Below are 18,521 nucleotides of genomic sequence, written 5' to 3'. Positions count from 1 at the left end.
ACAGTTTCTTCGGCCCACATGTTGTTCCAACCCACTCAACAACCCTATTCTACCTCACACCAAAAGCCTCTATTTTTTTAATATCCGTGTGTCTAAGAGTCATTTAAAACTCCCTATTGTTCCAGCCTTCACCACCACCCCCAGCAATGCATTCCAGGCACCCACCCCTCTCTGTGGGAAACATTGACATGATTGGCATGTTGGCCAATCCCACTGCTTTCCTGCTTCATGTGGAATTGGCATCTTTTCCCCACATCCCAAAGTCCCATGATGGTCCATTAGTCCATTTATTGTCAAATACACAAATATACGCTGAAATGTTTTCCCTTGGTTTGCCCAGTAAAGGCACATAAAGGCAGCAGAGGAGAGTCCCTTCAGGGACATTGAGTGTCCGTGGATACTGCCACCTCCTGTGATGCAGTGAACCTCTGTAACCACACAGACTCCTGTCCTGTCCAGTGGTGAACTTTAAATTTTAAATTTAATACAGCATGGATACCAGTCCTTCCGGCACACGAGCCCGTGTCACCCAATCACACCCAATTGACCTAGACCTTCAGTATGTTTCGAAGAGTGGGAGAAACCGGAGCCCCCAGGGAAAACCCACGCAGACATGGGGGGAACGTACAAACTCCTTACAGATAACACTAGATTCAAACCCTGGTCCCGATCGCTAACGCTGTAACAGAGTTATGCCAACCACTACCCTAACCGTGCCGCCCCAACAAGCTCCAGGCATCTGAATCTCCCTACTTAACCCCTGGTTCCCAGCCCCCGACTCCATCAGGGAGCCATCAGCACGTGAGGCCCTTTGGGAGCCTTGCTCACCATCAGCACCCTCATGGATCAGGTCCCTGGTTCCCTTGAGCTCCAGCAGCCTGCTGATGTGATGGGAATGCAGAGAGAATCGGCTACAAATTGTTCTGTGAGGCAGCATGAATTTACTGATGTAATTGGCCTCCTGTGTTACAAGGAAGGACACACAGAGTGAATGATTTTTCCTCTCTCACCATCCCTCTCCCGACGGCCCCCTCGGGGCCACGGCACATTTAAGTAAAAGCCTCGTTTTCTTCACTTCACGTAACATAAATTTTTTTAATGAATTTTCTGTGGTTGGTAGGAGGGAAGTACGGAAGAAACCAAAACTTGATGGCTTCGCAGGGAAGGGGGGTCCATAAATTTTGGACCGAGTCCTAAGGCAGCCAGAGCCAAAAAAGGCTGAGACTGGATGGTCTGGAGGGTCAGCTGTGGGGAGAGGTTGGTTAAACTTGGTTTGTGGAATGAATAATCTGGAGGGTAGGAAGCTGAGGGGAGACCCAGTGGAGGTTTATTAGGGGCATTAATAAAGTGGACTGTCAGAATCTTTTCCCCAGGTTAAAAATGTCACTCACTAGAAGGTGAGGTGATGGAGATTTAAGGGAGATGTGCGGGGTAAATATTTCATACAGAGTGGTGGGTGCTTGGAAGGGGCTGCCAGAAATAGTGGTGGAAACAGATGTCTGTAGTCACAGGTGGACAGGGTAGTAAAGAGAACTTTTGGCATCTTGGCCTTCATAAATCAAAATATTGAGGTCAGGAGTTGGGATGGTAAAGTTGTACAAGACATTGGTGAGGCCAAATTTGGAGAATTGTGTGCAGTTTTGGTCACCGAACTACAGAAAAGATATCAATATGATGGAAAGAGTGCAGAGAAGATTTACTAGGATGTGGCCTGGATTTCAGGAAATGAGTTACAAGGAAAGGTTAATCAAGTTGGAACATTATTCCCTGGAGCATAGAAGAATGAGGGGAGATTTGATCGAGTTAGTTAAAATTATGAGGGGGATCGACAGAGTAAATGTAGACAAGCTTTTTTCATTGAGGGTGGGTGAGATACAAACCAGAAGACGTGGATTAAGAGTGAAAAGGGAATAGCTTAGGGGGAACTTCTTCACACAGAGAGTGGTGGGGGTGTGGAACGAGCTGCCAGCTGAGGTGGTGAATGTGGGTTCAATTTTAACCTTTAAGAAGAATTTGGACAGGGAGGGATATGGAAGCGTATGGACTGGGTGCTGGTCAGTGGGACTTGGCAGAAAAAGAGTTCATCATAAACTAGAAGGCCTGAAGGGCCTGTTTCTGTGCTGTAATGTTCTACAGTTCTAATAGGAGTATTTAAGAGGCTACATGGATGTGTTGGAGATGGAGGGATATTTATCAGATCTAAGCAGCAGAGTTTTAATTTGATTTGGACATCATGTTTGGCACAGATACATGGACCTGCTCCTGTGGGTTATTCTTTTATGTTCTATGTATGTTGTTGTGACCCCGTAGTTCTAGATCAGTGATTTTCAAACTTTTTCTTTCCACTCACATCCCTATGCCATTGGTGCTCTGTGATTAGTAAGGGATTATTTAAGGTGGGATGTGGATGGGAAGAAAAAGATTTGAAACCCACTGTTTTAATCATCCCTCATTGACTCGTTATGTGCACGGTTTCAGAACTCCAAATGACAATTTTTCTCAAAAAAATATTTCAGTAACAATTAGGTCTAGAGCAGCGATTCTCAACCTTCCCTTCCCACCCATATCCCATCCTACACAATCCCTTACTAATTACAGAGCATCGATGGCCTAGGGATTTCTTAAAGAGGGATGCGAGTGGAAAGATAAAGTTTGAAAACTACTGTTATAGATTATTCTGTAAAAGGAAAACCCATCTTCCTTGTGAAGACCCCTTAACATTTTATTCAGTGGACACTAGTGCAGCCTGACAGCCTTTTCTCCTCAAGCTGCCCAGGTCCAGTGAACCTCCTCACCCTGCTTCCACTCCTTGAACATCTTCCTTAAAATTTCCTCAAGAACCTCTACAAATGTACCATCGAACGCATCCTGTCAGGGTGCGTGACCACCTGGAACAGGCACAACTCCGGCCAAGGTGCGTGACCACATGGAACATGCACAACTCCGGCCAATGCTGCAAGAAAATGCAACGGAGTTGTGAACATGGCTCAGATCCTCACACACCCACCCTGCTCTCCATCTACCTCAGAAAAGCAGCCAGCATGTTTAAAGGTCCAGCCCATCCCAGTCACACTCTTGTCACCCCCTCCCACTGGGAAAAAGATTTACGAGTGTGAGATCATGCACCCCCAGATTCTAGAACCGTTTCCTTCCTGCAGTTATCAGACTCTTGAATGAACCCCACACTTGAAAAATAATGTTGTCCTTGCTCCGTTCCATCTGATCTCTCTGTAATTCTGCAACCTGTACCATGCTTTACTGCTATTGATGAGATGGATAGCATGCCAAATGATACACATGAAATTAAATTTGAATCACGGTGCTCAAGATGGGGGTCTCATCAATGCGTTATGTAACTGAAGCACAATCTCTCTACTTTTGACCCCAGCTCCCCTTGCAGTAAACACCATCATTCTGTTAACTTTCCTGGATTCTTGCTGTACTTTCACACACATCTGTGAATCATGAACTTGGACTTGCTGATCCATTTGCAGAGTTCTGCATTCCAGGAGAGCTGGGTGCTTTCCACGGGATCAGCTGCCAGCTTGGGGTGTGTATCACGAGGCAGGGGCAGTTGAGCTGCTGTTCTACACACCTGGATTGATGAGTGCAGCTGGTTGAATCGTACGATACTTCCAGGAGGTCGATCCATACTTGCCTTCAGGAGGGTGGTCCAGATTCTCTTGCACTTCAGTGGGCACCTGTTGTTAGAGGTCATTCCCTTGCAGTCATTCTCTGGAGGACCAGGTACTGTACAATCTTTCTGTTATGTCTGTCTGGGCAAAGAGAGACGGGAAACAAAAGAATTTGTTATCTATAAAGCATCTGATTAAGTGGTTCATTTAGACTTTCAAAAGACCTTTAACAAGGTGCTGCACATGAGGCTGTTGAACAAGATGAAAGCCCATGGAATTACAGGAAAAATACTAGAGCATTGGCTGGTCAGCAGGAAGCAGAGTGTGGAAATAAAGGGATCCTATTCTGGTTGGCTACCTGTGACCAGTGGGGTTCCGCAGGGGTCAGTGTTGGGGCCACTTCTTTTTTATGTTGTGTGCTAACAATTTGGATTGTGGAATAAATGGCTTTGTGGCTAAGTTTACAGTTAGGTGGAGGGGCAGGTAGGAAGAAACAGAGAGGCTCCAGAGAGACTTGGAGAGATCCAGAGAATGGGCAAAGACGTGGTAGATGAAACACAATCTTGGAAAGTGTGTGGTCGTACGTTTTGGTGGAAGGAATAAATGGGCAGATTGGGATGGGGAGCAAATTCAAAATTCAGAGGAGCAAAGGGACTTGGGAGTACTCAGGCAGGATCCCCTAAGGGTTAAGCTCCAGATTGTGTCGGTGGTGAAGAAGGTCAGGTTTCTGAATGGATGAATGATGTCATTCATGTCAAAAACCACCATTTGGAAACAGGTGGGATACCTGATAGCTCCTGCCGCTATTGAGGGAGCGAATGTTTCGGAAAGTGGGTAGGGACCAATCAAGGCATTGCTTGGCCCTGGAAGGCGGTTTTGGGGCTGAACTCATTCAAGCCAGAGGATAATGTTCCTTGTCAGTCCTGACGTGACATTATTTGTGAGAAAGATTGGTGGAGTTGGTGATGGTTCACTACAGCCGTTCACCATGGTGGTTCATCATGGATTACCCTCTCCCTGCTCTATTGCATGTTCCACTGAGGTCTGCTTTGTCAGTTTACTCCAACAATGTTCTTCAATAGATGTTCCTGGAATGTGGATGGGGTATAAAAGCGAGTTGGACCAGTTTCTGGTTGCACGCACTCCTTATTCTCAGTCATCAATGGGAAGGAATGTGAGAGAACAGCTGGACTGCAGCCAAGACCAGGAGAAGTGACAACAATCGCACTTCTTTCGACATGTGGAAAGTATGGTGGGAGTGCAGGGGTGGGAGGAGGTCCCTTGTCAATGTGGAAAATGGGTCACCCAAGGAAATGGGGGGGAATCTCCCCTCCCTCACCTTCCTGTGCTCCATCTCTGTCCCACTCCTTCCTTCCACCCCCTTTTCACTTCATCTGGAAACAGTGGGGGAGATACCATCATTGGGATGGACATGGTAGAGACGGAGGAACTGAAATGTTTGGAGAATGGGGAAGTAGGGCTCAGCAGGAGGATGGGAGGAGCAGTGATGGTGGGAAAAGAAGCAGTAGAGCTCAGCAGGTCAGCCAGCATCCGTGGAGAGGCAGTCCATCTGTCAATGGTTTGGATCGAGACCCTTCATTGAGACTAAAGTAGGAAGGGGAATATCAGTGGACAGTGAAACTCCTATGTGTGTGGCCACACAGGAAACGTACACTGATGACAAGAGTAGAATTTGAATGACCTCAATATGCCAAGACAGAGAAAGAGATGATAAATATCACAGGGTCAATAAGACGAGGGGAGATTTGATCGAGGTATTTAAAATTATGAGGGGGATAGAAAGAGTAGGATGGCTGTTTCCACTGAGGGTGGGTGAGATATAAACCAGAGGACATGGGTTAGGGGTGAAAGGGATAAAGTTTAGGGGGAACGAGCTGCCAGGTGAGGTGGTGAATGCGGGCTCAATTTTAACATTTAAGAAGAATTTGAACAGGTATGTGGATGGGAGGAATATGGACTGGGTGCAGGTCAGTGGGACGAGGCAGAAAAAAGGTTCAGGACAGTCTAGAAGGGCTGAATGGCCTGCTTCTGTGCTGTAATGTTCTCTCGCTCTAAGTTGTAGTTAATGCAAGAAAAAAAACATGCCAGTAATTCTGACAGATCTTATGGTGGGGGGGGGGGGGGGGGGGGTGGTTGTCCCTGAATAGTTTTTGACCAGGGTGGTACAGAGAGGTTCAAGAGCCTGATAGCAGATTAAAAAAAACTGTACTGGAACCTAGAGGAGCTGGACTTCAGGCGTCTGTATCTTCTGCCAAAAGGAAGCAGTGAGGAGAGGTTGTAACCAGGGTGATGGGGGCTCTTTACGACAGCCATTCCCAACCATTCTTTTGGCCATGGGCTTGTTGGGATTCTGCTCAGTTTATGGCCCCACCCTCCACCTCTTTCCTGTGAAGCAGTCAATTTTAGTTTCTTCTGAAGTCCTACCAACTACATAAAAACATTTAAAATATTAATGTTACATGAGGTGAAAAGAAAATGCAGCTTTTACTTAAATGTGCTGTGGTCCCCAGGGAGGACTCCAGGCCCTGTTGAGAATAGCTGCTTTATGACGTTGCCATGGACATAATCTCTTCTCACTGACCCCCCCCCCGCCCCGCAGAAGGCACAGAGTATTTGCCTCCATATCTGCTCCACTATCTCCGGCCAATTTTTTGGAGACCTGCCATCCATGCCCTTCAAAGGGATAATCCCTTCTCTGTTCCTTTCCTCCATTCATACAGTTTCCTTTGGAGGCCAACACACAGGGAATTGCCTGTGGCGCCTCTGGTGACAAGGTGAGTGCGTGACAGGTCACTCACTGCGTCACAGAAGGAGCAGGAGCGCCTTTAAAGGGCAATTTAGGATCCAGCGTGTAAGGGGCTGCCTCATGGGTAGGATAGACAGATCCCGTGCAGCCCCAGGTAGTAAACGCCTCTTGATGAAGCCCGAAACATCGATTCTGTATCCTCCTTTGAAGAAGACCGCAGAACCCACCTCACTGACAAAAGGCAAAGGAGGAAAAACCCAACACCCAACCCCAACCAACCAATTTTCCCCTGCAACCGTGTCTGCCTGTCCCACATCGGACTTGTCAGCCACAATCGAGCCTGCAGCTGACGTGGACTTTTACCCCCTCCATAAATCTTCGTCCGCGAAGCCAAGCCAAATAAAGAAACATAAAAGACCTACTGAGTTTCTCCAGCATTTTGTGTTTTTACTTCAACCATGGTGTCTACAGATTTTCGTGATTTACATCTTACTCTGGCCCCTTGCAGCCACTAAAGGGATCATTGTTCCTCTTTAGTTACTGTCAGTTTCATTGTGGATCTGAGAGAACTGGTTCGCCTCTTGCTGCAATAAAGAGATATAGAAATACCTTTGAAGAGAAGCTCAGGCCCAAAACGTCAGTATATCCCATGGACGCTGAGTTCCTCCAGCATTTCTGTGTTTTTATTCCCCTTCTTCTCATCTCTGTGCTGAATGAGCAAGTCTACTTCCCACTGAGATTCCCAGCTGTGGACATATCAGCAAGAGGAAACATAATCTCCACACCTTCCCTGTAAGTCTGTTCAAAAAATGCCGAGAAGCTGGAGGAACTTAGCTGGTCAGGCCCCCTACATGGGCAGAAATGACCAGACCCCTTAAGAGATTACGTTCAATGTAGTCCTCATCTTCTGCCACAGTCAGCATCACCTGAATCAATCTCTCCCTCTCCTTGAAGAAGCTACATAGGAGATGGTGGATACAGGAACTGAACCCACTCTGCTGGAGGACTCAGCAGGCCCGGCAGCCATACATAGAGAGAAATCATCATCAGGCCAGGACCCACAATTGAGGTTGTAAAATACCGTTGAGAAGAAGGCTGTTCAATCTATCAGGACTGTGCTGGACTTTCCAAATAGTCCACAGCTTGCCCCTGCCAGGAAACCCAGCAGGGTGTTTCTAATTCAAATATTTACCCAGTTCTCTTTCAAGACACTCCATTAAAATTATTTCCCCCCTTTCTCTCCTTCCCCACCTATCTATCTCTCTGCTCTCTCTCATTCCCCATTTCCCTCCTCCCTCTCCACACCCCTGTGGTTAATCATGAAGAAGGTTGGACACCTTCCTCTAAAAGGGTTTTGGACGTGCTCAGCTGTACAAATTGAAGCAGTGTTTCTAGTTGGAAGGTTTGAAAGGTTCCCCACAATCCACAGAAATTAATTAGTTTGAGAAGGCAGTGGGAATTCATTGGGCCCAAACGACAAATGGTTCACGAGGAAGCGAGTTCTGTTGAATGAAGTGTAATGGATCAGAGCACAACGCTAAACATGAAGAAGAATAGCAGTTTTATTTTTAAAATACTTGGAGGCTTCAGTTCCTCTAGATAGCCAAGGATAGAACCATTGCACAACTCCCCAAACAGGTTTGCCTTGTTACCTGATATTCATGCAATCACATCCCATCTCTGCCTTTCATTCAGAAGGCAAACTTCTGTTTATGTTTTGAATACAGCATGATAGATAGCAGGCCCTTTCAGCCCATGAGCCCGAGCTGCCCAATAACACCCAACTGACCTGCAACCTGGAATGCTTTGAAGGGTGGGAGGAAACCAGAACCCCTGGGGAAGACGTACAAACTCAGATTCAAACCCCAGTCATTGGTCCAGTAAAAGCCTTGTGCTAACCGCTACACTAAAGTGAGTGGTTCCGCAGAGAAGAAGGAACTCTCTGTCAGAAAATGGATCAGGTAATTGATGGACAGAAGGTGCAGAGGAAGAATAATTTTAAATTCACCTGAAAAGCTGGTCAGTTGGCGTAAAACCCAGCAGGTGGACGAATTCTGATTCGTGGCTGTCATGTGGCCAGCAATTCAGGAACCCGTCCTAATAAGATCAAAAGCTGGTCAGTTGGCGTAAAACCCAGCAGGTGGACGAATTCTGATTTGTGGCTGTCATGTGGCCAGCAATTCAGGAACCCGTCCTAATAAGATCAAAAGGTGTAGGACCAGAATGAGGCCCTTCTGCCCATCGTACCTGCTCTGCCACTCGAATCATGCCTGATATACTTTTTCCACTCACTCCCATTCAAAGTTCAGATTTCTTGTCAGAAATCACTTAAAACCCTGAGATCCTTTTACCTGCTGGCCAGACAGAATTTCTACTTATCAGTAAATTATATACAAGAAATATATACTTATTTCAAAGAGAAAAATGTAAACAAACTGTGCAAGTACAGAAAATAAATATTCTAATAAATAACGTGCAAAGTAAGTCCTTAAGTGAGGGATTGAGTTTGTTGTTGAGGAGTCTGGTGGTGGAAGGGTAGCAGCTGTTCCTGAACCTGGTGGTGAAAGCCTTGTGGCACTGACCGATATCTCTTTCTTGATGGCAGCAGTGAGAACAGAGCGTGTGCTGGGTAGTGTGGGTCCCTGATGATCGCTGCTGCTCTCTGATGGCAGCGTTCCCCGTAGATGTTCTCGATGATGGGAGGGGTTTTGCCTGTGATGTCCTGAGCTGTGTCCACTACCTTTTGCATTCAGGGTTTCTGGTGTCATACCAAACTTTCTCAATCTCCTGAAGAAAGTTGTTGTGCTTTCTTCACGATGCCATTAGTGTGTTGGGCCCAGGAAAGATCTTCCGAGATAGTGACTCCAAGGAATTTAAATTTGCTCCCCCTCTGATCCCCCAATGATCACTGGATTGTACACCTCTGGTTTTCCTTCCTGTAGTCACTACCCCTCTGGTTTTCCCTTCCTGTAGTCAATAATCAGCTTCTTATTCTCCTACCTTCTCCCCAGAAGTTTGACACCCTTTCCAATCAAGAACCTATCAACCTCTGCTTTTAATTTACCCAATAACCTGGCCTCCACAGGCATCTATGGCAATGAATTCCACAGATTCACCCCCCCCCCCCCACCCCCAGACTAAAAAAAACATCTCATCTGTTCTAAAGGGATGACCTTTATTCTGAGCTAAGCCCTCTGGTCCCAGACCCACTCCTAGAAATAGTCTGAAGCCAGCTGAAGGCAGTCAAAGGCACGTTCCCCCATTCTTGCCCCTGGTTTGCTGGGTGATGTTCCAGTGACTGTCATCACTCTGGCTGTGAATGGTTTACACAGTCTGATCACAGCAGCCATCCCTCTATTGATGCTTCCAACTCTTTTGCACGTGCAGCGGCTACACGATTTGATTCCTTGTTTACTGTGTGAGGAATAGAATCTAAGAGCAGGGATGTGATGCTGAGGGTTTATAAGGCCCTGATGAGACCTCACGTGGAGGATTGTAGCAGTTTTGGGCTCCTCATTTAAGAAAGGATGTGCTGACATTCGAGAAGGTTCAAAGGAGGGTCACAAGGATGATTCTGGGAATGAAAGGGTTATCATAGGAGGAGCTTTTGACAGCTCTTGGCCTGGACTCGTTGGAATTTAGGAGAATTGGAGGTGGGGGGGGGGGGGGGGGGGTGAGATCTCATCGAAACATTTCAAATAGTGAATGGCATAGATGTAGAAAGGTTGTTTCCCCACGGTGGGAGAGTCTAGGACAAGAGGGCCAACTTCAGGATGAAAGGTCGTTCAGTTAGAACAGAGACGCAAAAGAATTTCTTCAGTAAGAGGGTGGTGAATCTATGGAATTTTTAGCCACAGGTGGTTGTGGAGGCCGGGTCAATGGGGGTATTTAAGGCAGAGAATGATAGGCTCTTGATTAGCCAGGGCATTAAAGGTTATAGGGAGAGGGCAGGGCAGTGGGATGTGGGAAAATGGATCAGCTCACAATTAAGACTCAATGGGCTGAATGGCCTATTTCTCTTCCTATGTCTTATGATCTTATAAAATCCTTCCCAATGATTGAGCCTGGATAAGACTCTTGTGGGTAACGGAGTTAAGGGTTATGGGGATAAGGCTGGAAAGGGGTACTGATGGTAATGATCAGCCATGATCTAAAATGGCGGTGCTGGCCCGACGGGCCAAATGGCCTACTCCAGCTCCTATTGTCTATTGGACCCAGGTGCCCTGAGGTTCGATCTCCTCCAAACCTCTGCAAGGCATTTTTAGTTGTCTAATAACAGAAGGAATGAGGATTCTGCAACCCAGTGTCACAATCCGAGTGAGTCATGAAGTGATCTGGCACAGAAACAGGCCGTTCCACCATCAGTCCCTGCCAGTCATCAGGTACCCACCTGCAACAATCCTATCTCATGGCCCTGGCTTTCTCTCCCTTGGCGATTCAAGTGATGGGCCAGACACTTCTTGAACGCTGCGAGTCCCTCTGCTTCCCTCATTCCCTCCGGCAGAGATTACATGGATCTCTGGTTTGGGGTGGGGTGGAAAGAAGTTTCTTACATGGGGCAGCCCTTATTATTCTGTAAAGCTCTATCAGTTTCCCCTCCTTCATTCCAACATGAAAACCCAGACTCTGCAATGTCCTTTAAAATATCACGATTGGAAGCATGACTTGAAGGGAGCATTTTCGGATGAGGACATTGTTTGTCACAATTTAAGGGGTGCACAGAATACATGCATCTAAAGCTAAATGATCTCTTTTTATCCTGATATTGATCCATTATGTGATAAGTGTAGCATTTTTGAAGATTCATTGATTTATGTTTGGGAATGTCTGAACTTAGAACATTTTTGGAAAGAGATTTTCCCAACTTTATCAACGATTCTTAAGACTAAATTAGAGCTTTGCCCTTTGATTATTTGTTTTTTCTCTGGAAGGGGAGAAATGTCTGTCTCAACCCAGAAGAGAACCTAGCTTTTGCTTTGTTGACAGCTAGACGAGCAATTTTGATGAAGCGAAAGATGATGTTTCTCACTCACATTCAATGGTCACTTGATATCTCATCTTATATCAGTTTGGAAAAAAATTAGATAATATTAAAGAAGCAAAGTGTGAATTTGATAAGATGTGGGGCCCATTCATGGTTATTTTCATAATCTGAGGACTGAAGTGAGGTTGATGCTCCGGGGATATCCTGTCTGGTGTCTGGGGGCCGGTATTCGATTCATATTTACAATATATTCAGATAACCTTGTTTAGAGGGAGGGGGAGATTAGTCTGGGAAATTTCTTTTCCATTATTAAGACAAATAAGTAAAGAGGGGTTTAACTCCAGATCACGGATCATCTCACAGAACATGATCACAGGGAAGTATAAAATATATAAGGGAATTTTACGAGTATTATTTGTGTAATTTTTGTATTCAATATTATTTTTGGACATCGTATGAATTATGGATTAATTATTATAATTATAGAATTTGATGTCCTGAATGAAATAAGTTCTGTAATAATAATGGTTCTACTTCTAATTTACAATTGATGTGTGACATGTAGATGCTATGATTTGATTTATGTTATCTTTAGTTTACCTTGTGTAAAAGGTTTTTGTTCAACTCAAAAATATTTCAAAAAGAATACCACTGTGTTGCACTAACTGCACTTATTGTCATACAGTATCTGTATCTATCTGCCCATTAACATTTCTCTGTCTTGGCATATTGTGGTCATTTAACGTAGTCAGTATGTCTGCTGGACCTGTGTGTCTCTGTGCCTGCTGGACCTGCCTGCTGGACCTGTGCCTGTTGGACCTGTGCCTGTTGGACCTGTGCCTGCTGGACCTGTGTGTCTCCGTGTCTGCTGGACCTGTGTGTCTCCGTGTCTGCTGGACCTGTGTGTCTCCGTGTCTGCTGGACTGTGTGTCTCCGTGTCTGCTGGACCTGTGTGTCTCCGTGTCTGCTGGACCTGTGTGTCTCCGTGTCTGCTGGACCTGTGTGTCTCCGTGTCTGCTGGACCTGTGTCTGCTGGACCTGTGTGTATCTGTGTCCGCTGGACCTGTGTCTGGAGGAACTCAGCAGGTCAGGCAGCATCCACTGAGAGCAACAGCTAGGCAATGTGTTAAGCGTCAGCCTATCACCAGAAATGTCAGAATTCCAGCATTCACCTGAATAAGATGAGGAGAGGGTGGGGGCGGGGGGGGGGGGGGGGGGGTGGGAGGCACACAGGCTGGCTGGTGAGCAGTGGATGCAGGAGTGGGGGGCGGAGGGAAAGAAGAGAAAGTCAGAGATTGATTGATTTCCTGGCTAATCCAGAACCTAAGAAGGTTGGGCAGTGGGACTGTGGGAAAATGGATCAGCCCTAATTAAATGACAGGGCAGACTTGATGGGCTGAATGGCCTACTTCTGCTCTTATGTCTTATAGCTTAAAGATGATGTGATGGGGGGGGGGGGGGCAGAGGTCCGATAGATGGAAGGAAAGGGGTTTGGACGTGGAGGGAGGAAAGGGAAAGTGAAAGAAAAGAGACAAAGGGATGAGGGAAAGCAAGGGGGAGAGAAGAGAGAACGGGGAGTGGGGTTTATCAGTACAGTAATTGGCAGTTGATATTGGTACTACCAAGGTGTGGTTCCTCAGTTCATGGCTGGTCTCAAACTATCAGAATGAGGCTGTGGACAGACATGTCAGTGTGGCAATGGGGTGTGGAATTGGCCACTGGAGGTCCTGGTAAATCTCCTCCACCCTTTGTCCATCCTTCCTGCAGTGGAACCCGAACACGACACAATGTTCCAGCGGGAACTGTGATAATGATTTCAAACCAGTTCTCTAATCTCCTGGCTGAGGCCTAATAACAAAGGAAACTATTACCATGGCACCATCACCACCCTGTTTGTCTGGGCTCTGCCAACATCGTTGTTTCCCTCCACACACACCCTTAACCTGCCCCCTAATTATTTGCAGAACATCTGTTTCTCCCACTGCCAGTCTGTGGTGTGGAATCCTCCCTCCCTCCCACTCCATTTCCTCCCCCTCCCCAACCCCCCTCCCCAACCCCCCCTCCCCCTCCCCAACCCCTCCTCCTCCTCTCCTCCCCAACCTCCCCTCCCCGATCTTCCTCTCTCCTCCCCATCCTTCCCTTCCACCCCATTCCCTCCCTCTCTCTCCCATTCCCTCCCTCCTTCTCGCCCGCTGACACGGGTTGTCCCCACCCTTCCCAGGGGAAAGCGGGCAGTTCCTGAAACGAAGTATTCACACTTCCTCGGGCCGCACGACACTCACCTCCCCGCCGCGTCGGACCTTCCACCAGGTGATCACCGTGCGCTGCGCTGGGACCTTCCCCAACACACCCCGCGGTGCAGGGGGCGGGACCCCAGGTCGGGAAAAGGGGCGTGCACTGTTACCATTCGGAGCTGACACAGAGTTCGCAGAGAGGGCATCATACACAGAGTTCACATAGCGGAGAGGTTCGGAACGGGAGAGGAGGGGGAAGGGGAGGAGGAGGGGAGAGGGGAAGGGGAGAGGGGGAAGGGGAGAGGAGGAAGAGGGGAGAGGAGGAAGGGGGAAGAGGGGAGGAGGAAGAGGGGAGAGGGGAGAGGGGGAAGGGGGAGGAGGAAGAGGGGAGAGGGGGAAGGGGGAAGGGGAGGAGGAAGAGGGGAGAGGGGAAGGGGGAGGAGGAAGAGAGGGAAGGGGAGGAGGAGGGGGGAGGGGAGAGGAAGAGGGGGAAGGGGAGGAGGAGGGGGGAGGGGAGAGAGGAGGAGGGGGGAGGGGAGAGAGGAGGGGAGAGAGGAGGGAAGGGGAGAGGGGGAGAGGGGAGGGGAGAGGGGAGGGGAGAGGGTGAGGGGAGAGGGAGGAGGAGGGGAGACGGAGGAGGAGGGGAGGGGAGGAGGAGGAGGATAGAGGAGCGAGGGAGGAGCGAGGGGAGGGGGAGGAGGAGGGGAGGGGGGAGGAGGAGAAGGGTAGAGGAGCGAGGAGGAGGGGAGGGGAGAGGGGAGGGGAGAGGGGAGGGGAGGGAGGAGGAAGGGAAGGAGGAGGGAAGGGAGGGAGGAGGGAGGAGGGAGGCGGGGAGGCGGCGGCTGCAGGTGCTGCGGATCCCGCCGGACGTGATGCGCTGCGGAGCGGCTGGGCGGCGATGAGGAAATCGGGGCCGGGGGAGACGCTGAGCCGGTTGCTGAGGAGGCGCAGCTCGCCGTCGCTGTACACGGTGGCCCCGGTCCCGGCCGGGAGCCGGGTGAGTGGTGCGGGGGATCTGGAGCTCGGCGACGGGGGTCTCAAACAGGGGAGGTGGTCGCGGGGCTTGGACATCAGGAAGTTGGCGGCGACGCGAGGGGCCGCCGGAGGAGCTGCACCTTCCACCCGGTCACTGGGCAGGTGAAGCGCTTTGGGAAGCGAGGCTGGGGCTTCCACCACAGCTGGGGGGTGGGGGGGGGTCTTGGGGGTGGGGGGGGTCTTGGGGTGGGGGGGGTCTTGGGGGTGGGGGGGTCTTGGGGGTGGGGGGGGGTCTTGGGGGTGGGGGGGGGTCTTGGGGGTGGGGGGGGGTCTTGGGGGTGGGGGGGGTCTTGGGGGTGGGGGGGGGGGTCTTGGGGTGGGGGTCTTGGGGGTGGGGGGTCTTGGGGGTGGGGGGGTCTTGGGGTGGGGGGGTCTTGGGGGTGGGGGGGGGTCTTGGGGGTGGGGGGGGTCTTGGGGGTGGGGGGGTACGGATTGAGCTCGGAGGACGTGCATGGATGGTTGAAGGTGGAGATGTAGGGATCCCTGGCCCTAGTCAGGGCACTGGTGACGGGGTGGGGGGGGAAGAGAGAGGTGGGGGGGAGAGAGAGAGGTGGGGGGAGAGAGAGAGGTGGGGGGGAGAGAGAGGGTGGGGGGGGAGAGAGAGGTAGAGGTGGGGTGGAAGAGAGGTGGGGGGGGAGAGAGAGGTGGGGGGGAGAGAGAGGTGGGGGGGAGAGAGAGGTGGGGGGGGAGAGAGAGGTGGGGGGAGAGAGAGAGGTGGGGGGGGGGAGAGAGAGGTGGGGGGGAGAGAGAGGTAGAGGTGGGGGGGAAGAGAGGTGGGGGGGAGAGAGAGGTGGGGGGGAGAGAGAGGTGGGGGGGGAGAGAGAGGTGGGGGGGAGAGAGAGGTGGGGGGGAGAGAGAGTAGAGGTGGGGGGGAAGAGAGGTGGGGGGGAGAGAGAGGTGGGGGGGAGAGAGAGGTGGGGGGGAGAGAGGTGGGGGGAGAGAGAGGTGGGGGGGAGAGAGAGAGGTGGGGGGGAGAGAGAGGTGGGGGGAGAGAGGTGGGGGGGGGAGAGAGAGGTGGGGGGGAGAGAGAGGTGGGGGGGGAGGAGAGAGGTGGGGGGAGAGAGAGGTGGGGGGGGAGAGAGGTGGGGGGGGAGAGAGAGGTGGGGGGGAGAGAGAGAGGTGGGGGGGAGAGAGAGGTGGGGGGGAGAGAGAGGTAGAGGTGGGGGGGAAGAGAGGTGGGGGGGGAGAGAGAGGTGGGGGGGAGAGAGAGGTGGGGGGGAGAGGTGGGGGGGGAGAGAGAGGTGGGGGGAGAGAGAGAGGTGGGGGGGGAGAGAGGTGGGGGGGAGAGAGAGGGGGGGAGAGAGGGAGGTGGGGCGGAGAGGGGAGACCCAGCTGCTGCTGCAGTTCTAGCCACCAAGGTAGGGGAAGGATGGGGGGAGGGGGCAGAGGGACCCACTGGGATGGGACCTTGGTTGGAGTAATTCATCTGTGAGGAGGGTCTATCCTTCCTGTAATAGAGAAGATATAAAATCATGAAGGGGGGGGTGAATCAATGAGATGGGGGGAATGTGCAGTTCTGTGACTGACTAGCAAGGTTCAGGAAGTCCCTCAGCCAGAAATGCTCCTTGATTATCCACTGTGAGGGCCCAGGACCGAAGTGGACATAGACTATCAGGACTGCCCATTCTCCTGTGGGACGGAGCTGGTGGAGATAGGTGTGGAGGTCATCAGCTTCAAATATGTTGTTAGTGCAGTACTGAACTTAAAATTGAGGTAGTTGGATTAACATAAGTTTGGAGATTTTATGGTGTTTATCCTGAGAAATGAGGTGAAGCTCTAAAGTCTGAAGATGCTGCAATGGTCGTAAAAACAAACTAAATACTGGAGGAACTCAGCCAGTCTCGTGTCCATAGAAGGTAAAGACATGTTACCGACATCTTGGGCTTGAGCCCTTCTCTAAGGGCCTACGTATCTTTAACTTTTTCCCCATACCCTGATAAAAGGCTCAAATCTGAAACATTGGTTAAGTATCTTTATTGTTCCTAAGTAAATCATGGAACAGCAGGGATGTCCCCCCAAAGTTCCTCAGCATGGTCATCCAGCTACATTCCGATCAGTGGCCAAATCAGACACAACAAGGACCTCTCAGAGCCCTTCTCAATAGGCAACAGTGTAAACCAAGGCTGTGTCCTCATGCCGACTCTCTTCACCATCTTCTTCAGCAAGGTGCCCCGAAGGGCCACAGAAGGCCTTGATGACGAGGACGGTGTCTACATCCGATATCGCACTGATGGCAGCCTGTTCAGCCTGAGGCAACTGTAGTCCCAAACCAAGTCAATGGAACAACTCCTTTGAGAACTACTCTTCACCGGCGATCCCGCTCTTGTTGCCTATACAGAGACAGCCCAGCTGCATATGACATCCTGCTTTGCGAAGGCTGTGGAGCTCTTTGACTGGAAGTCAGCTCAAAAAAGACAGACATTCTCCATCAGCCCACACCTCAGAAAGAGTCCCACCTTCCCCACATTACCATCAGCGAGACTGAGCTGATGGCAGTCCACCTGTTCAGCTACCCGGGGTGCACCATTTCGTCAGATGCCAAGATCAATAAAGAGGCTGACAACAGACCGACAAAGGCAAACAGCACATTTGGCCGCTGTACAAAAGAGTCTGGAACAACAAGCATCTGAGGAAAGACACTAAGATCAGTGTGTACAGAGCTGTTATACTGACCACCCTCCTGTATGGTTCCAGGTTGTAGGTCACCTACCGTCACCACATTACAAGACCTTGAGCTCTTCCACCAGTGCTGCCTCCGCACCATCCTCAACATCCACTGGAGAGACTTCATCACCAACATTGAAGTCCTCGAACAGGCGGAGGTTACCAGCATTGAGACCATGCTGTTGAAGGCACAGCTGCGTTGGGGAGGACATGTCTCTAGGATGGAGGATCATCGCCTGCCCAAGATTATGCTGTTTGGTGATCTCTCCACTGGGCACCGTGACAGAGGGGCTCTGAAAATGAGGTACAAGGACTCTCGGAAGAAATCCCTTGGTGCCTGTCACATTGACCATCGTCAGTGGTCTGCTCTAGCCTCCGATCGCGTGGCCTGGCAACTCACCATTCACCAGGCTGAGAATGATCGCAGGGCTGGCCTGGAGGACGAAGGGAGATGGAGGAAGAACAGTGACACAGCAGCAACAAACCCAGAGCAGAATTTCCCTGTAGCCGCTGCGGTCGGGCACGTCAGTTTGCAGCAGATGCGGACAGCCCCCTTCCTCAATCTGTGTTCATGAAGCCAAGCCATGAATAAAGGACACTGCCTCACCTGCTGAGTTTCTCCAGCATTGTGTTTTTCCTTTGTGCTTTTAGCACTTTGCCGGGAAAATGTCTAGAAAGAGTGAAATAGTTGAGATTCCAGTGCCTGTAGAACAGTTGAGGCCAAAAAAATAAATGTTGTGGTGGGAGCAAAAGGCAGTGTGGATGTGGTAGAAGGTTCGTAGGGCATAGCTTACTTTCCTTCACAGGCTCCCAAGTGAACCTTTGTTACGAACCTTCTGATCTCTCTCTCTGCAGCTTTGCATTGTATCTTGTACTATGTAAGTGATATCTAACTGGCCTGCTTGCAAAACAAACTCTTGGTACATGGGACGTGAACTTGAGTAGAATGTTAATTCAGCTGCTGTGAATTCTTGGAGAATATTATCCTTCCTTTGGTTTGCTAAGCAGTTACACCCAGTCTCCCAGATGTGACTGATGTATTATGCAACACCATGACGATCCTTTTTTTGTACTTTTTCCTCGGCCAATAAACCTAATAGTTTGTTTTCCTCCTATTACAGTCAAGTGTGTATATTACCCATTGCTTTGTTAGTCAGGTTGCCTAGGAAACCTGCTTAGTGATGAGTTGAGTGTGCTGTGAA

The 18,521-nt window shown here is 49.9% G+C and overlaps 1 protein-coding gene and 1 long non-coding RNA gene across 2 annotated transcripts in view; one reads left to right on the top strand and one right to left on the bottom strand.

Annotated features, from left to right (window-relative positions):
* Positions 1–3,227: 3,227 nt before the first annotated feature.
* Positions 3,228–18,444, bottom strand: LOC138765250 (uncharacterized). Its single transcript, XR_011358546.1, has 2 exons — positions 17,927–18,444; positions 3,228–3,776 (listed from the first exon to the last, which is right to left on the bottom strand). It is a non-coding gene; the product is annotated as an uncharacterized lncRNA (long non-coding RNA).
* LOC138765247 (uncharacterized) overlaps positions 14,431–18,521 on the top strand; it is a 36,606-nt gene continuing 32,515 nt past the window's right edge. The window contains exon 1 of the mRNA XM_069942254.1: positions 14,431–14,757. The gene's annotated coding sequence lies outside the window, so the exon portion shown is untranslated. The remainder of the gene's footprint in view (positions 14,758–18,521) is intronic.

Source organism: Narcine bancroftii, chromosome 5 (assembly GCF_036971445.1).
Source record: "Narcine bancroftii isolate sNarBan1 chromosome 5, sNarBan1.hap1, whole genome shotgun sequence".
NCBI classification, from domain to species: Eukaryota; Metazoa; Chordata; class Chondrichthyes; order Torpediniformes; family Narcinidae; genus Narcine; species Narcine bancroftii.
This window is presented reverse-complemented; position numbering and strand designations above follow the sequence as displayed.